This window comes from Pseudopipra pipra, chromosome W (genome assembly GCF_036250125.1).
Source record: "Pseudopipra pipra isolate bDixPip1 chromosome W, bDixPip1.hap1, whole genome shotgun sequence".
Classification (NCBI taxonomy): Eukaryota; Metazoa; Chordata; class Aves; order Passeriformes; family Pipridae; genus Pseudopipra; species Pseudopipra pipra.
In genome coordinates this window covers 39,346,097-39,364,085 of record NC_087580.1, presented here as the reverse complement: position 1 = coordinate 39,364,085, position 17,989 = coordinate 39,346,097, and the positions used below count along the sequence as shown (strand labels likewise).

Below are 17,989 nucleotides of genomic sequence, written 5' to 3'. Positions count from 1 at the left end.
GGACAGCTGGATGATCTCCCAGAGTGCCACAGTTGCCTGCCAAAGACAAAGCACCCAGAGACAGCTCTCAGGGCCCAGATGTCCATGTGGCAGGGCCCAAGCGTGGCAGGGACAGGCCAGAGGAGACACAGGGGGATCCCCCAGCCTGGTGTCCCTGAACCTGCCCCTAAGCCAGGCTTGCAGCCCAGTGCCTGGGGCAGGGAGAAGCAGTGGTGAGGGAGGATGGAAAGGCATCCCAGAGGCAACCTGGGGGCGAGCAGAGGCCAGCTCAAGAAACTCACAGCCAGGGCAAAGACATCTCTCTCATCCCCATCAGAGGTGCGTCTCCTGTGCGCTGGCCAGTATTCCAGCACATGGAAGAGGATCTGCAGCACCGGCTCCTTAGTCCATCTGGAGGAGATGAGTGTCTTCCACATGGTGCGAGCAGCTCTGTGGAGTCACAACTCTGGTTCAGGGGGGTCTGGGACACAGCTCTGTGGCCTGGGCAGCTGCAGGGCCCAGGTGACAGAGCCACGGTGCCTTGTAGGGCAGGGAGGCAGGTTGGCCTCAGGATTGGAGGCTGACATGCCAAAGCTGGCAAAGACAGGAGCTGGAATGTCCTGGAAGTCTCCATGTCTCTGGCACCCCATTTGGGAACGACTGTCCAGGGAGATGGAGTCTAAACGCAGGTGAGCCCTCAAGGCAGGTGGGCCCCATACCTGTCACAGGCTGGGGCAGAGCGCAGCAGGGTCACTGCAACATCCGTGGGGTGTGCCTCGGTCAGCAGGACCAGAGTCTTGTCCAGCCTGTGCTCAGCAGACACATTGGATGTGAGCCACTGATGGATGCACCTGACTATGGCCGGCACCTGGAGGGGACATGGGGGACAGTTGGAGAGCTGCCAGAGCCAGTAACTTGCCCAGCTTCCCCCAAGAAGTGGTCCCCTTGCCACCACACTCTGCTGGTCTCAAAGGCTGAGGGGACCCAGAGCAGCCAGCGTGAGGGGCCACAGCATCCCTGGGGGACTGGAGCCCTGGCCACAGGCTGCTTACTTGCTTTGCTTTGTAGACACCATTCTCCACAAGCATATCCAGCAGGGCAGCGCTGGTCTGGGCATTGAAGAGGTTTGCCATGTCCCCAGTGGCCATGAAAGTGGCCTCTTCATGCCAAATGCACCTGATGAATCTGCAAACCAGCTACAGGAGAAAGGCAAGGAAGAGAGAGGGATGTCCCCTGGAGGGCTGCGACAGCGGTGCTGGGCTGAGCAGTGAGAGCAGGCCCAGCCCAGGCGGGGATGGCTGCAGGTACCTGTGCTGCCCTGCGGAAGCGGCCACGGGCACGGAGCTGCTCTTCTGTCCGCTCCTGGCCTGCATCTGGCAAAGAGCGAGCGTGCTCAGAGCTGAGGGTGTGCGGGAGAGGCCGGAGAACACAGCCCAGGCCTGGGCTCCAGGAGCAGGCAGGGCCAGCCCCGGGATGCCCAGTGGATGGAGCACGACTGCCGGGAGATCAGCCCCGGCCCCTCTGCCCCCCTCCCTTTCCCTGGGCATGTCCAGAGGGGATGGGCAGGATGAGGCCAAGGGGGCTGCAGCCACCAGCCCTGTGGCCCAGCTCCAGCACTCACCCTCCTGCGGGGGCTGCACCTGCTGCACCTCTTCAGGCTGCTGTGTTGGAGCAGCCCTAGGGCTTTCCTCCTTCTCCTCCTCCTTCACCCAGGCCAGCTTGGGCACCGTGGGGGGTCTCTGCTGCATGTCTCCGTCTGGTGTTATGGCTACCTGCAGCAGAGATGCCATTAAAAAAGCTTTGGCTTTCCAAGTCCTGCAGTCGTGCCTTGAAGGCAGCTGCAAGAGAGAAGCCTGGGAAATGCCTCGCCTTATCCAGTCCCACTGTCTGGCCTCAAGGGCACCTGCCCCAGGGACTGGAGATGCCTTGAGCAGCCCCAGGTCCCCAGGTCCCACAGTCTGGCCTGGAGGATGCACAGGGGAGAAGTGGAGAGCTGCCAGAGTGAGCAACTTGCCCAGCTTCCCCGGAGAAATGCTTCCCTTCCCAGCACACTGTGCCAGCCTCAAAGGCTGAGGGGGCCCAGCGCACCCAGCTTGGGGGGCCACAGGCTGCTTACTTCAGCAGAGACAGCTCTCTCCTCAAGAAACTCCAGGCTGGGGGTATCGGCCAGGCGCTGAACAGGCGCGGCATCAGTGCTCGCCACGCCCTCCGTTGTTGTGGCGTCGGCCTCCTCCGTGAGACCAGGCAGCACAGAGTCACAGTTTGACTCATCATCGGTGGACGTGGTGTCCCAGTGGGTTGTGTGATCAGTGGTTGTGGTGTCACACTTTGCTGGGGCAGCAGTCGACGCGGTGCTGACATCAGGATTTGTCACCTGGGTCGGGATGGTGTCAGGCTGGGCCTGGACATCAGCTGGTGTGATCCTGGCCTTTCTACGCCGACTGCCCATGAATTTCATAAATGTCTGCAGGAGAAAGAAGGGCAGGGAAGAGAGGGATTTCCCCTGGAGGGCTGCGACAGCAGTGCTGGGCTGAGCAGTGAGAGCAGGCCCAGCCCAGGCGGGGATGGCTGCAGGTACCTGTGCTGCCCTGCGGAAGCGGCCACGGGCACGGAGCTGCTCTTCTGTCCGCTCCTGGCCTGCATCTGGCAAAGAGCGAGCGTGCTCAGAGCTGAGGGTGTGCGGGAGAGGCCGGAGAACAGAGCCCAGGCCTGGGCTCCAGGAGCAGGCAGGGCCAGCCCCGGGATGCCCAGTGGATGGAGCACGGCTGCCAGGAGTTCAGCCCTTCTGCCCCCCTCCCCTTCCCTGGGCATGTCCAGAGGGGATGGGACAGGATGAGGCCAAGGGGGCTGCAGCCACCAGCCCTGTGGCCCAGCTCCAGCACTCACCCTCCTGCGGGGGCTGCACCTGCTGCACCTCTTCAGGCTGCTGTGCTGGAGCAGCCCCAGGGCTTTCCTCCTCCTTCTTCCTCCGGAACAGCCTGAGCAGGCTGAAGCGTCTCCCTGCCATGCCACAGTCTGGTGTCCAGGGCACCTGCAAGAGAGAAAGAGAACCTCGGAGAAACTCCGGGCCCTAAGTCCTGCAGAATGGCCTTGAGGCCACCTGCCGCAGGGATTGGAGACACCTCGGAGAAGCTCCGGGTCTCCAAGTCCTGCAAAAGGGTCTCGAGGGCACCTGCCACAGGAATTAGAGACACCTCGGAGAAACTCCGGGTCTCCAAGTCCTGCAAAAGGGTCTCAAGGGCACCTGCCACAGGGATTAGAGACACCTCGGAGAAACTCCGGGTCTCCAAATCCTGTGGAAATGCCTCGAGGTCACCTGAAAGAGAGAAAATCCTCTAAAACGCTCCGGGTCAGTAAGGCACGAGTTGGCTGCGCGGGGGCTCCGCACAGCACCGCTCTGTCCCGTCCTGTCCCGTCGCCTGCTCCGAGGAGCACTGTTGACACTGTGGCCGTGTCACCAGCAGCACCTCTGTCACCGCGGGTCATAAAGGGCCCTTGGACACCCTGCCCCCTTCCATCCCACCGGCCGTGCCCAGCGTGTCACAAAGGGCCCTGGGACACAGTGCCACGTGGCCTGGGGCCTCCCCCAGCCCCGCCAACCTGCCCCACCTTGGAGGGAATCCGCTCTCTGAAGTATCTGATCTGGCTGGACCTGAACTGTAGGAACGGCTCAAGAAATGAGCAAACACTCCCCTCCTGTGCCTGCTCAGGGCAGCACAAGGAGCCCCCTCGGCCGCCGACTCAGTCGCAGCAGGAAGGGCACGGGGCCTTCCACACAAGCTGGCACGGCCTCCTTGGGAGAAGTGCTGGCTGGTGGCCATCCTAAACAGGGGGGCTGACACCGAGAAGGAAGGTGTGGGCAAGGGCACCAATGCTGTTGGGAGCCCTTTGGCCAGGGCTGCACCCAAATCAGCAGCTCTGGCAAGTCCTGGCCAGAGGAGACCTGCCACTGCCCCGAGTCCTGGCAAGGGTGCTGCCCGTCTCCTGCCCCAAAGAGCTGCGCCCCCATGTATTAGTTCATTTGAATACATGCCCGGAATAAAAACAAGTACAACAGGCATTCAAACAGTACAAAAAATCTTTTATTGCAGTGAGAATAAAAACTAGCAAAGAGAATCAAAAGCTAAAAAAGAATACAAAATAACTGCTTTATCGGTTGGCATTCATACGATACTATGAACAGCTTTTATTATAGTATTAACTAGTAATAAGGGAATAAAAGGAACATTTAAAGGATATTAAAACAATACTACGAGTGGCTTTTAATACAATATTAACTAGTAAAAAGGGAATTAAAAGGGTATTAAAAAAGGATATAAAACAGTGGCTTTCTCAGTTGCTTCCTGTCAATAAACTGTGCTTACCCACACAGACAGGCCAGGGCTGCCAGGATCTGCAGCAGCTGGTCGGTGCCTGTGCTTAGCGGGCGTCCCGGCGGAACAACACAGTCTCCATGGCAGGATGAGGATCGCTCACCCCAGCAGTCCTGACACCCCATTTTAAAGGCTCTACATTACACCACATAGGGCCAGTACCCAGTATAAGGTGATGCCTGAGTGGCAGCCAAACCCCGCCTGATCATCACCTGATAGCAACAGTCTGTACCTGCCCTGCTGTAGGGCAAGGGGCCAGCGACCCCTGCCCACATCATCTTCCTCCCATCATCATCTTTCTCACCCCTATGTATGACCTCTACCACTGTGTTTCAAGGGTAGATGTATCTATCTTGCAATACGTAGCAAAACCAAGGAAGAACTCAGCTCTGATAATAGGGGATATCAAGCTGACTTGCTAAAAAGCACAATGGACCTTACAATTCGCTTGTGCCATGAAGTTACATTGTACCATACTCTGGCTGGTTTCACATCCTAATATGATTTCTTTCTCACGCCTCTATGCTCCATTGATCATCTAATTCAAAAGTACCCCCCTTACATTTGTTTAAATACAAAATGAACCAAGGACAATTTTTGAGAGCTTTGCATTTAGATTTCCTTAGTCTTAAGTAGTAGAATAAATGGTCTTGTGTGTATTTGTCTGTATAGAATCATGGACTGGTTTGGGTTGGAAGGGACCTTAAAGGTCTTCTCATTCCACCCCCTGCCATGGGCAGGGACACCTTCCACTAGACCTGGTTGATCCAAGCTGTCCTTGGACATTTGCAGGAATCCAGGGGCAGCCACAGCTTCTCTGGGAATTCCATCCCTGCCTGTCCCCACCCTCCCAGGGAAGGATTTCTTCCCAGTCTCCCATCTAACCCTGCCCTCTTTCATTTGAAAAACCATTGCCCCTTGTCCTGTCCCTCCAGGCCCATATCAAAATTCCCTCTCCCTCCTTTTCATAAGCCCCCTTCCCTGGTGGGGTGTCTTCAGCTCCTCCCAGGACCTGTGTGTGTCTGTATCTATCTTGTATCTGTCTATATTTATAGACAGCATATATTTTAGTAACATTTCTATCCATATATTTATACATATACTTTGTAAATATTAACATACACATATCTACACAATGATGTTAACTTTGTGTCCAGACCTACCCCTTCCCCTCTGTAACCTTTTTGGGGGGGTTATTCCTTGGGATTTCCAGAGTCTCACTTTCAGTGGAGCAGATCTTTCCCACCTGGATCTTTGCTGCATCAACTTCAAGGTGGCCAATCTGAGCCACTGCAACCTGGCCTGTGCCAGCCTGTGCTGTGCCAGTCTGGAGAGGACTGACCGGTCAGGGTCTGTGCTGGATGGAAGAGCTGCTGCAGCTTGGGAGGGCTGGGCTTGTGTTAACAGAGAGGAGCTGGAACAAACAGAGCGGTGTAAAACACCGAGCTCTTAAATATATTCTAGAGTTGTTCTGGTTCCCAAAGCTTTTACACTTCCTCCCAGTAATGATTTATTGGGATTGACTCCCAAAGCAGAAATTAAAAGTGTCTTCTTGATTGTCTTTGGTGTTGTTCTTCCAGCCCTCACCCACTCCTGTCTGTGCCAGTGTGCCAACCTGCCAGGGGTGAAGATGCTGCGCTCCAACGCAGAGGGAGCGTCCCTGAAAGGCTGCAACTCTGAGGACCCATCAGGCCTTAAAGCTAATCTGCAAGGTGAGAAGTTTTTGCCTTGTGAATCTGTGCCAACTGAAGCCTGTGCATTTCTATGGCCCAGAAAAGGTCCAGCTGTGTTTTGTCCAACCCTGAGAAGGGCCCACAAGGGCTGCACTGAGTCTGTGACCATCTCAGCCCCAAATCCCCTTGTCCTCCTCCAATTCACACAGCTCTGAGGCAGCACCAGTGTGCAGCTGCTGTGTTTCTGACTGGTTTTCCTCACAGAACTCCTTTCTGTGTGTGTTCCAGATGCCACCCTGAAAGGAGTGGCCATGGAGGGCAGTCAGATGACAGGAATTAACCTCCGAGTTGCAACGCTGAGAAACACCAAACTAAAGAACTGTAACCTCAGGGGAACAACGTTGGCAGGAACTGATTTGGAAGTGAGTTGGGATTCATTTTCCATCCTATTCCTTTGTATCCTCTAGTCAACTGGTAATTTGGGGGATTGCTGGCTTTTGGCTGAGCTCTCCAGCTTTAGAGTACAATGGAGTTCAGGTAAATGGACTTCAAGTAAAGCTTTGAACAGAGTTCTGGGTGCATTCCATTGACACTTCTTTTTCTTTTCCCTTCCAAATTGTGACCTATCAGGTTGTGACCTCCAGGAAGCCAATTTGAGGGGCTCTGATGTGAAAGGAGCCATCTCTGAAGAGATGCTGACCCCCCTGCACATGTCCCAGAGCGTCAGATAGGGAAGGGAAGACGTCAAAGAAGAAGGAATCCAAACATCTGTTGTGACTTTCTTCACCTCCTCCCCTTCCTGAGTTAGAAGGAATGGTTATTAGACAACTTCCATTTGCAGTAGTGCCCAAGTAGACTCTTTCTGATCACTTTTGGGGAGAGAATTTTTGTTTCAGAGGTGGAAACAGAAAGTTTCTCCCTTTGTGAAGAGAGTGAAGAAATGGGTTGGTTCTGAAACCAGAAGTGGGGCTGGTTTGGGGGGGATTGTTCAAGACTTTCATTGTTTAGCATTGCCTGACTTTGGAATGCATTTTAATGTCTAAATCACAATATATGCAATTCCATTTGTTAAGTCTGTCGCTGCAACATGAATAGAAAATGTTATTCTGTATACTAGCAAAGAAAGTGGAGGTTTCCAGGTAGACAAGTGTATTTACAGTCAGTGTCTTCATTCCAGCAGGGTGTTAATGCCAGGGGGGGTCACACAGTGCCCACAGGATGTGTTCAGGTCTCTGCTGGGGTGGAAACAGTGGGGAACTGTCCTCAGAAGTCCTAAATTGCTGTGGAGTAGTTGGAGTGCAGGGTTAGAGCAGCTTTATCCCCTCAAATGTGCAGAGGAAGCTGCTGCCCCTGCAGGGACCTGCCCAGAGCCCGGATTGAGTTCCCCCTGGAAGATCCCTGGGCAGAAATGGGATGTCTTAGTTAATGCTCTCCAAAGGAGGGTGAAATTGCACTCTCAATCCCAGCTGGGAAGAGACATTCCTCTGCTTCCACATGTCCTGACCACTCCAGACTGGAGTTCCTGTAGCTTTTTGATTCTTTGTTGGGAATTCAATGGACAGAGGAAAACACAGAAGTGTCCCCAAAGCAGAGAGAAGCTCTGGGGCCACAGAACCTGCTCCCCCCTCTTCTCATCCCTTCAGCAGATGAAGAAATGGTCCTGTTTCCCCTCAATGTACTCTGCAAATCCTTCTTGAAAGCAGGGGCATAATCCCATTTGCCAGCCAGATCCACTCTGGGCTGCTTAAAGCGGCTGTAAAAGCATCTTGCCTGGGGCCAAGTGCCCCTTCCACACTCGCTTTAGCTGTGGAAAAAAGCAAGGAAAGCTGTTTTTTGTGTGGGCACCCTTCACATCTCAGTGTTTGTGATCTTGGGAATCCTCTTGGACCTGGAACAACAGCAGATTATCTGTTGTCTAAAGATTTGTATCTGGAGATTGTTTTGATCTGTGTTTAAATCTTCTTTGAAAATACAACTGATAAAAAACAATGTAAAAGAAGGAAAAAAAAAAGAGAAAAAGCCAATACATAGAAAAAAAGGAGAGAAAAAGGAGAAAAAGAGAAAAAAAGACAGAAAAAACAGGAAAAAATGAGACAAATAGAAAAAAGAAAGAAAAAAGTAAAAAAGGGAAAAAAAGAAAAAAGGGAGAAAAAGAAAGCAGAAAGAAAAAAAAGAAAAAAAGAAAGAAAAAAAGAGAGAAAAAAAAAGACAGAAAAAGAAAAAAAAACGAAATCCTCACTCCGCTCAGGTGCAGAGGGCCGCTATGATCCGACAAGACTACAACTCCCGTGCTGCCCCGCGCGGCGCGCAGGCGCGACGGCGGGTGTACGGGGGCGTGGCCGCGCGCTGATTGGCTGCGGCGGTGTTCTCTAAAGGCGGTGCGCGCGCAGAGCGGGAATCGGTGATGGCGGCGGGGCCTTTGTCTGTGTGAGCTGGCGGGGGGTGCGGGAGAGCGGGGTCTGGGGATCCCCTCGGGGGCTGCGGGGAGCGCGGCTGTGGGGGGAAAGGCTGGAGGGCTCGGGAGGGTTTAGCGGGGGGGTTCGAGGGTTCCCGAGGGTCAGAGCGCAGGGCCTTGGAACCGTCTCGGGGGCCGCGGGGCTCGGGAGACCTCCCAAGAACCCGGATGTTCGATTCGATTGCCGAGAAAGTCCCTCGGAAAAAAAAATCAAAACCACCCAAACAAAAAAAGAACCCTAAAAAAAGGAAAAGAGAGAAAAAGATGAAGGAAAAACTGGAAGGGCCAGGATGATTTTATTGCTTTGCTTCAGTTTTTCCTTGGTCTCCTCCTTCTCAGATTCTTTGCTCCCTTCCTTTACAGAAAGTTCTGCTGTTCTGTGGTTTTGGGGTCCCTTAGGGGCTTTTAGGGGTCCCTGAGGAGGTTTTTGAGGGTCTCTGAGGGGGTTTGGTTTCCGTGGGGGACTTAGGGGGAGGTTAAAGGTCTTTGAAGGAATTTGGGAATCCCTGAGGGAGTTTTGGAGTCTCCGAGAGAAATTGAGAGGTCCTGGGGGGCTTGCGGGGGGGGGTGTCTTTGAAGGAGTTTCCTGGGTTTCTAGGGGGATTTCAGAAGTCCCAGACGGTTTTGAGGGTCCCTGAGGGGGTTTTTGGGGTCCCTGAAAGGGCCTGGGGGGTCCCAAGTGGGTTTTGCAGGTCACTGAGAGGGTTTAAGGGGTCCGGGGGGGGGATGAGGTCTCTAAGGGGATTTGTGGGGTCTTTAAGGAGGTTTTGATTGGTCCAGAGGTGGATTTCTGAGGGGATTTCAGGGGTTTTGAGAGGATTTTATGGGGTCTCTGTGTCAGCGGACCGACCCCAGGGAAAGGGGATCCCAATTCCCCCCCGAACCCCAGAGACTCCCAAAACTCAGCAGACAGAGACCCCACAGGGAGGGGGGCCTGGAGGTCCCCTAAATCCCAGCAGTGGAGTTCAGGGGATCTCCCAGCCCTCAGGGGAGGGGTCCTGGGGGTGCCCCCCGAAATGCAGGGGGGAGATGTAGCAGAACCGAGTAAGGGGATCCCAGTGCCCCCAGTATTGCCCAGTGACCTCCCAGTGACTCTCAGTATGGCCCAGTAACCCCCTCAGTGACCAGCCAGTGTGTCCCAGTGACCTCCCACTGCCCCCCAGTATGGCCCAGTGATCCCCCAGTGAGCACCCAGTAACCCCCAGTATGGCCCAGTAACCTGTCAGTGTCTCCCCTTGTGTCCTCTTAATCCCCCAATAACCTCCCAGTCCCTCCCAGTGCCCTCCCAGCGTCCCTCAGTAACCTCCCAGCCCCTCCCAGTGCCCCCTGGTTCCCCCCAGTGTGTCCCAGTATCCCCCAGTAATCACCCAGTGCCCCCCAAATCCCCTTAACTGTCCCCAGGTTGTCCCCAGGTGCCCTTGGCCTTTCTGTGAGCATGTGTGGGGGGGGCGTTTTTGGGGTCAGAGGGTCCAAGGGGGTCTCCTGGGGTGAGATGGAGGGTTGGGGACATTAGGGATGAGGTTTGAGGACAGTGGGGGGGGGGGTTGGGGACAGTGGAATTGGGGGTGTCAAGGGGGAAATTGGGGACACCAAAAGGGTCTTGGGGACACGAGGGGGGTCTCAGGACTCATCTGCTCATAGGGAAGCCCCTCCTCTCCCCCTCTAGGCCCTATTAACCCCCCCGAAATGTCCCCCAACCCCCCCATTTTTCCTTTTAATCCCCTCCCCCCCAGATAACTCCCACCTCCCAATGCCCCCAAGACCCTTTTAACTCCCACAAATGCAACCAAAGCCACCCAAAACCCTGCAAATCCCCATCCAACTCCCCCCAGACCCCCCAAATCTTTCCCAGCCCCCCCTCAAATCACTTCCAACCCCCCCCCCAAAAGGGATCACCCGGCACCCTGGGACAGGAACACAGTGGGCTGTACTGGGGGCACTGGGCTGTACTGGGAGGGCACTGGGGGGTCTCAGGTGTCCCATGACAATGTGGCCCAGCTCCAGGAGAGATCTGGGAAGCAGTGAGGAGGTACTGGTCTGTCCTGGTCTGTACTGGTCAGTACTGGTCTGTACCCCCAATCCCCAAAGCCCCTCCCCAGCTCCCCCAGGACCCTCCCAGACCCCAAAGCCCCCCAGGCCCCTGACTTGGTCCTGCTGCCCCTTGAGCATCTGCAACTGCTGCAGAACCAGGCATTTCATCAGCAAATGTGCAGGTGACACCAAGCTGGGGGTGTGTTGATGTGCTGGAAGGCAGGAGGGCTTTGGAGCACAAGTGGTGTGAGGAGAGGCTGAGGGAGCTGGGGGTGTTGAGGCTGGAGAAGAGGAGGCTCAGGGGAGACCTCCTGACTGTCTGCAAGTCCCTGCCAGGAGGTTGGAGCCAGGTGGGGGTGGGGCTGTTGTGCCAGGAAGCAGCAGTAGGACAAGAGGGCTGGGTCTTGAGCTGTGCCAAGGGAGGTTTAGGTTGGATATTAGGAAGCAATTTTCCTTTGCAATCAGGCCTTGGAATGGTCTGGGCAGGGAGGGGGTGGAGTCAGCGTCCCTGGAGGTGTTGAAGGTGAGAGTGGATGTGGCCTCAGTGCCATGGTCTGGGAAGCACGGCGGGGTTGGATCAAGGGTTGGACTTGATGATCTTGGAGCTCTTTTCCAACATGGCTGATTCTGTGATTCTGTGATTGCCATTCCTATGGCAGCACATGCTTGAGGCTCTATCCCCAGGGTGATAGAGATGTCTGTCCATATCTATCTCCAAGGTTAGTCTGTAAATGTGTGGTGTTAGCAAAGCAGGCTAAGTTGTGGGATGATTGTAGAAGGAGAAGGAAGCCCAGAGGCCAGTGCAAGCAGGCAGCCCTGAGCTTGCACCTGATGTCCCCTCCCTGCAGGTTCCTGTCCTTGAGCCCAGGCCCTGAGGTGAGGCTGAGAAGTGGCGCGGAGGTGAGCCCAGAGCTGTCCCTGAGGTGAGGCTGAGAATAAGTGCAAGGCAGAGGTGCTGCTGAGGAAGGAGAGCCCTGTGGTGGGGAAGAGACGAAGGTGCCCATCCCCGAGCAGGTGCTGTGTCCATCCCCTGTGTGCCAGGTGAGCTGGGGCTTTGCTGCAGAGCTGCAGGCGCTGATTTGAGGGTCTCCAAGTGCTGAGATGGTGGGCACCCAGGAACACAAACTGTGCCTGGCCACGGAGCCTGCAAGGAGGAGCAGAGACAGCCCTGGCAGTGTGTGGGTCCAGGTTGTCCCTGTGCCTTCCCCTGCAGGCCCTGTCCGTCCCTGCTGGGCCCCTGTCCATCCCCATCAGGTCCCTGCCCGTCCCCCCCGGGCTGAGCTCCCCCCAGGAAGTGCCGTGGAGCTGAAGCTGCTGCCATCCCCCCCCTGCAGCCGCTGCCCCAGCCAAGGGAGCAGCAAAGGCAGGGCCAGGAGCAGAGGCAGCAGCAGGGGAGCCCTGGGGGGGCCGGGAAGCTCTTGTGTGGGTCAGGAAAGAGGCGCTGGGCACGAGGCCGGGGCTGTGCTGAGCAGGCCCAGCCCTCACATCCCCCCAGCCAACGCCGGCTGCCCGGGGGGCTTGGGAGGGACCCCCAGCCCGTGTGCCCCACACTGAGCTGGCAGAGAGAGAGCCAAGGGACAGGGCCACCGGCAGGGCCACGGGTGAGGGACAGGCAGGGCCATTGCAGGGCCACGGTGAGGGCACAGCCTGTGGCAGCAGAGCTGCCCAGGGCCGGGGGCAGCCGGGGGTGTTGGTACCAGGCAGTGCTGGGGCCGAGCAGAGCACGAGGCCTCTTGCAGACCCCTGGAGCAGCCTCCCTCTTGCCAGCCCTGCCCTGGTCGGGTGACACTGTCCCCTCCCTACAGGACACTCCCCCCTAAATCTTCGTAGGGGCCTTTTTTTGTGTCTATTCCTGGTTGCTAATTGATTCTGGGGACCTGAGGGAGCCTCTGCAATCCCATCCATGGGGCACAATCTCCTCTCCAGAGCTTGACTCCCTGCAGTCTTTGCAGGGAAATCTGTGCTGGTAGCCCAAGTATGTCCCGACCCCCACGCTTTCTCCAGGATATTCAGGATAAGTTCCCCTGTCCCAGGCACCCGCGGGCTGGCAGGGGGTGGTTGTTCTGCTGTTGCTGTTGCTGCTCCGCCCCTGTCCCTGCCCTTCCTGCTGCTGTCGGGTGAGCGGAGCGGCCACGATGGGAAAGGGGCGAGAGAAGCGAAAAGAGCGGGTGGGACCCCCAAAGGGAGCATGAGGGGTGGTGGGTCACCCCCAAAGGGAGCTGGGGGGAGTCAGGGTTTGGGAGGCTGATTGGAAATGGGTGGGAGAGGGGTGCTAAGGAGAGGGGGGAGATTGGGAGTGGGGTTGCTGTGGGGGTGCCTTTGTGTCCCCATGCCTTGATCCCTGGAGAGCGGGGGAGGCTGGAGAGAGGGGGGAGCTGCGAGAGCCCGGAGAGCCTGGAGAGGGGGGAGCTCGGGCCCCCTGTGCTGAGCCAGCGGTCAGGGCCGTGCTGTTGGTGCCAAATTGTGCCTTCTCAGGCTGAACCCAGAACCCGCCCACGTGTCAGGGGGCTCCATCTGCTCCCTGCTCTCATTGCCCCACAGCAGCCTCTGGTGTTCCCCCACCTGTGGGGCTGTTTGGTTTCCTTGAGCACAGCCACCCTTGTGCAGGGCTGTGCCCTTGGGGGCTCTTGGGGGTGGGCAGGAGGTGTTTTTTGGGGGTGCTGGGCTGGGTTGGTGGCAGAGCCCCAGCGGTGGGTGGGGGGATGCGGGTCCCCCCCGCGGTGGGGGTTGGTGTTGCTGGGTCAGGCCCCGCCGGCTCCATTGTCAGCCCGGTGTCGGCGGGGGGGACACAGCGGGTTTGGGGCCCCCCTGGGAGTGCCGGGGGTGGGTGTGGAGCCCGGGAGCTGCCGAGTGTGGAGGGCGGAGCGGGGAGATGCCGGAGCTGGGGGATCCCTGGGACAACAGAGTGGAGAACCTGGAGAGCGGGAATGTCTGGGAACTTGGCATCCCGAAGGCGAGAGTCAGAGGAGAAGGGACCCTTTGGACCCCCAGCGCTCCCAGCATCCCTGAGTGGGACCTGCAGCATCGCAGAGAGGGAAGCTGTTCCCAACCCCGGAGGGGACAGACCAGAGAGGTGTAACTCCTGGGAGAATTTCTTTGGCTTAACCTTCATATTTTCTGGTATTTTCTGGTAGAATCTCAAGTTTTTGCAGTTTGGGCAAAAATGTTTTGAGAGGGTTTTTGCCTGAATCTCAGAGGTTTGGGTTTTTCTGGGCTGAATCTTGGTGTTTTGGAGCTTTTTATGGACATAGGATGCCCAATGAGCTCTAGAGATGGACTTGGGCAGGAGGAACCCCCGAGGCAACGCGCTCAGCCCTTGTTTTCCCCCCCATCAGGATTTGTCCTTCCCAAAGCTTGGGCGGATTCAGGAGGAGGCTGCGAGGAAGAGGAAGATGCCTTGGGCCCCCCAGGCAGGTGAGGAGGAAGTCAGTGTCCCTCTGGGCGGGTGTTGTGCTGGCTCTGTCAGCCGAGCATGGCCCCGGCTGCAGGACAACCCCGCTGGCGCCGCCGTCCTGCCGGGGCCGGAGTTGGGGGGATGTCCTTGGCCTTCCCTGTGGGCCGGAGGCAAATCCCCTGCCTGTCCTTCTTGCTTCCTGCCCCAGACCCCGAGCTGAGGACGGAGAGCCCGGAGGACAAATCCCCCCGTGAGACCCTGGTGGGAGAGGCCGTTTTGAAGGGCTCCCCGGCGCAGGAAGGCAGCGGGGAGGGAAAGGGCCGGAGATCCCCCCTCAGGAGGGGCTCCAAAGCCATCCCAGGGTGCTCTGAGGAGGAAAGACCCAGCCTGTGCCGGGAAGGCGGCCGGAGCTTGAACCAGAGCTCTGAACTGGTGGTCCCTGAGCAGGCTCCCAGCATGGAGAAGCCCTTCAAGTGCTTGGAATGTGGGAAGAGCTTCAGTTGGAGCTCTCACCTCCTCACCCACCAGCACATCCACACTGGGGAACGGCCTTACCCGTGTGGGGAATGTGGGAAGAGCTTCAGGACCAGCTCCAACCTGATCCGACACAAGCGCATCCACACTGGGGAACAGCCCTACACATGTAGAGAATGTGGGAAGAGCTTCAGCCGGAGGTACTACCTCTTCACCCACCAGCACATCCACACTGGGGAACGGCCCTACACGTGTGGGGAATGTGGGAAGGGGTTTCAGACCAGCTCAGATCTCCTGAAGCACAAGGCAACACACACAGGGGAGTGGGCCTTCCACTGCACCTACTGCGGGAAGGGCTTCAACCGGAACTCCACCCTTGTCACCCACCGACACATCCACACTGGAGAGAGGCCCTACAAGTGTGGGGAGTGTGGGAAGAGATTTCAGACCAGCTCAACTCTCCTCAGGCATGAGCGGACGCACACGGATGAGAGGCCCTTCCACTGCACCTACTGCGGGAAGGGCTTCAACCAGAACTCCCACCTTGTCAGGCACCGGCGCATCCACAGCGGGGAGAGGCCCTACAAGTGTGAGGAGTGTGGGAAAAGCTTCACCCAGAGCTCTGCCTTGACCCAACACCAACGGACCCACCAGTAAGGGAAGCCCCGACTGTGGGAAGAACTTCGGTCGCTGCTTCCACCCTGAATGAACCCCCTGATGGTTGAGGCAACCCCTGGAGTCCACTGACTGTCAGTCCATCCCTTTTGACCAGAAAGGGCCAGTCCCCTTTCCCAGGGGCAGGTTATTCCAATAGAACTTTTCTTGGGGGGTGTGTGTGCAGATTCCTGCCTTGGCTGGGGGCCCCCCAAGGTCACTCCTCGAGACTGGGAGCAGAGATCTTCCCCCGAGTGTTGGTCTGGGGGAGTTCCATCCATCTCTAATTAAGAATTATTGCTTTTGTGCCAGCTTGAGTAGAATTGCTTCAACAATTGCTTTAGTGTAGAGCACTGTCCTGTCTTATCCTGTACTTCTGGTAGTTTCCGTATGTATATTGTGCAGTAAATAATTCTGATGAAGATCTTTTGTCTGATCATTTGTAACCCTAAATAATTCATTTCTATCAATAAATCTGATTTTCCATCATTAAAACTTGGGAAACAAAAGTTGTTCAGTCACAGCTCTGTAATTCCTGTAAACTGAAACTGTTGACATAAAGCAAGGCTGAGATTGGATCCATCAGCCCCCAGCACCCCACAGTAAGTTGGGAGGTCAGGAGGACTAGCCTCCTTTGCCAGCCCCCCTTTGCCCAAAGACCCCCATGGGACTGTCAGACCCACCAGACCACCCCCCCTTTTCCACCCTTCTCCCTGTTCCTTCCACCTTTTCATGGTCCCCTCATCTCCAGCCCCCCCACCGATCAGTTTAGGGGTCCTAACCCCTACTTTTTCCCCCCTCTCTCACCAATTCTGTATCATCTTTCCAGTCCCCAGCCCTCTCATGCTCAGTTTGGGGTTCCACCACCCCTTTATCCCCTCTGACCCCCACTTTTCCCACCGACCTCCCCCTTCTCCCCCCCTTTTCACCCGAGAACTCCTCGCCCACAGCCGGGGGGGCTCCCAGCACCACCAGTGCCCAGAGAAGTCCCCCCAGAAAAGGGGTTGGGAGGGGTCATGGGTGGGCTTTGAGTGGGTTTGAGGGTCCTTGGGGTGCTATCTGGAGGTTCTTGGGAGTTCCCAGCACCTTTTGGGGTGAGCTGGATGCTTTATTGAGGGGCAGGTTGACACAGGGGGAACACAGGGGGATTCCCCATTCCAGATCCATCCCGGGGCCAGTTCTGCCCCCCCCAAACTCGGCTCCACCCCTTGGGATTCCTCAAGCCCCTCCCACACTGCCCCCCAATAACCGGGACTGGGGAGAACTGGGAAGCTTTACTGGGATCACTGGGAGCAGCCGGGTGCAGGCAGGGTGACAGCAGGGGAGGGGGCACACACGACCCCCCCAAAATCCTCACAGGGACAGGAGGGGTCCAGGCTGGGCCCGAGGCCCCGGGGAGGGGCTGCGGCCGCCGCCGGCTCAGGAGCTCTGTGGGGAGAGAAAAGGGGGTGACACCGGGGTGGGGGGTCCCCGGGGGGGCACAGACGCTCTGGGGGGACACACGACCCCCTGGGACCCCCCTCACCTTCTGGCGCAGGTAGAAGCTGAGCCCCAGCGCCAGGGAGACGAAGGCCAAGAGGAAGCCCCCGGCCCCTCCTTGGCAGCAATTGCTCAGGCTGATGGAGCCCGGCAGGGCCGGGGCCGCCGGCGGTGTCCGATCCCGGCAGGAAGCGGGGAGGGCCCGGCAGTGTCTGATAGAAATAAATCAAAGTAGATCTCTCTTTTTCTTTTACCCCCTGGGCAGTGACCATCAAGAGGCGTCCCTGCTTCACAGCAGAAGCTGCACACACTTCAACAAAGTCTGTGGAAGAATCTGCTCCATGAAAGTTGGCCCTGGGCTTTTATGCTTATCCAGTGATGGATGGCCAGTCACATATTCCCAGGCCAGTGAGCAGCTGATCTGTCAAACTCTGCTTCCAAAAGCAGCATGTGTGTTGGAAGGTTGGGGAACCAGGCTGGGTTTGGCACAATTCAACACTAAACCAACCCCTTGGCACCAGCAGTAACTCACACAGAGAGTTTGCAGTGCTTGCATTCTCCCATCAGATTCTTTTCCAGGCCGAACATCCTGCTACAAGGGGTCTGTTACCACCCACCCCAGAAAGGGGGGGGTAACCCAGGTTCTTATTAATAAATCCCTTGGGGTGGATTAGAGTGAAAAGAGACCGAATAATTGGTGTTTGAAAACATATAAGTAGGGCTTATTTCAGAACAGTTTTGTTTCAAAGGTAAACAGGTATGTTGCCATTTTGGGTGTTATCAGCTCTATCTCTCATCTACAGCAATGTGGCATAAAGAGAACCTTTAGGGAAAATGCATAAGGGAGAGAAAGGAAAGATAGGATAAGGGTGAGGGAGAGTAAGGGAAAGCAAAGCTGAGAGTGGAAAGATGTCTACAGTCACCGCCCACGGGGTCCAGCGATGGAACTTGGCAGTTGCAGCTCCAATGTCTGTCAGTTGAAGTGGTGGCCTTGATCCGTTGGGGGTGGGGGAGGGAAGCCCCCACACTCCAAGAAGTTATGAGTTATTATATCCATGGATGGTGTCCCGGGCCATGCCACGAACCCCTAACATCTCCTGGGCCTGCACAGAGTTCCCGTGAGGGGCCTGGGAAAAGGGTTTTTCCTGCCTTTCAGGATTGGCAGAGGGGGGATGGGCTTTGATGGACCATCAGAGGTCTAAAGCAAAAGTCCTGCAGAAGCCTGCAAAAGTCCCTTGGCAATCCTGGAATGCACAAATCATGGACTGTTTCAGTCTCTGACACCACCCTGTGATTTATGCATTTAATAATTTCTCTTCTTTGGTCATTCACTGTGAATCTTCTTTGTGGGCGGTGCCTTTTGTGTAGTGGACAGAAAGAGAGAAGAGTAAAGAAAAGGAAGAGAGAGCACAAATCTTCTCCCAATGCAATGCAATTCCCTCCAAAAAACCCAAATCTTACAGTAAAATAGTAAGCA

At 56.4% G+C, this 17,989-nt stretch overlaps 1 pseudogene; it reads left to right on the top strand.

Moving 5' to 3' along the window:
• Positions 1–17,989, top strand: part of LOC135405243 (zinc finger protein 850-like) — a 419,536-nt pseudogene that overhangs the window by 65,725 nt on the left and 335,822 nt on the right.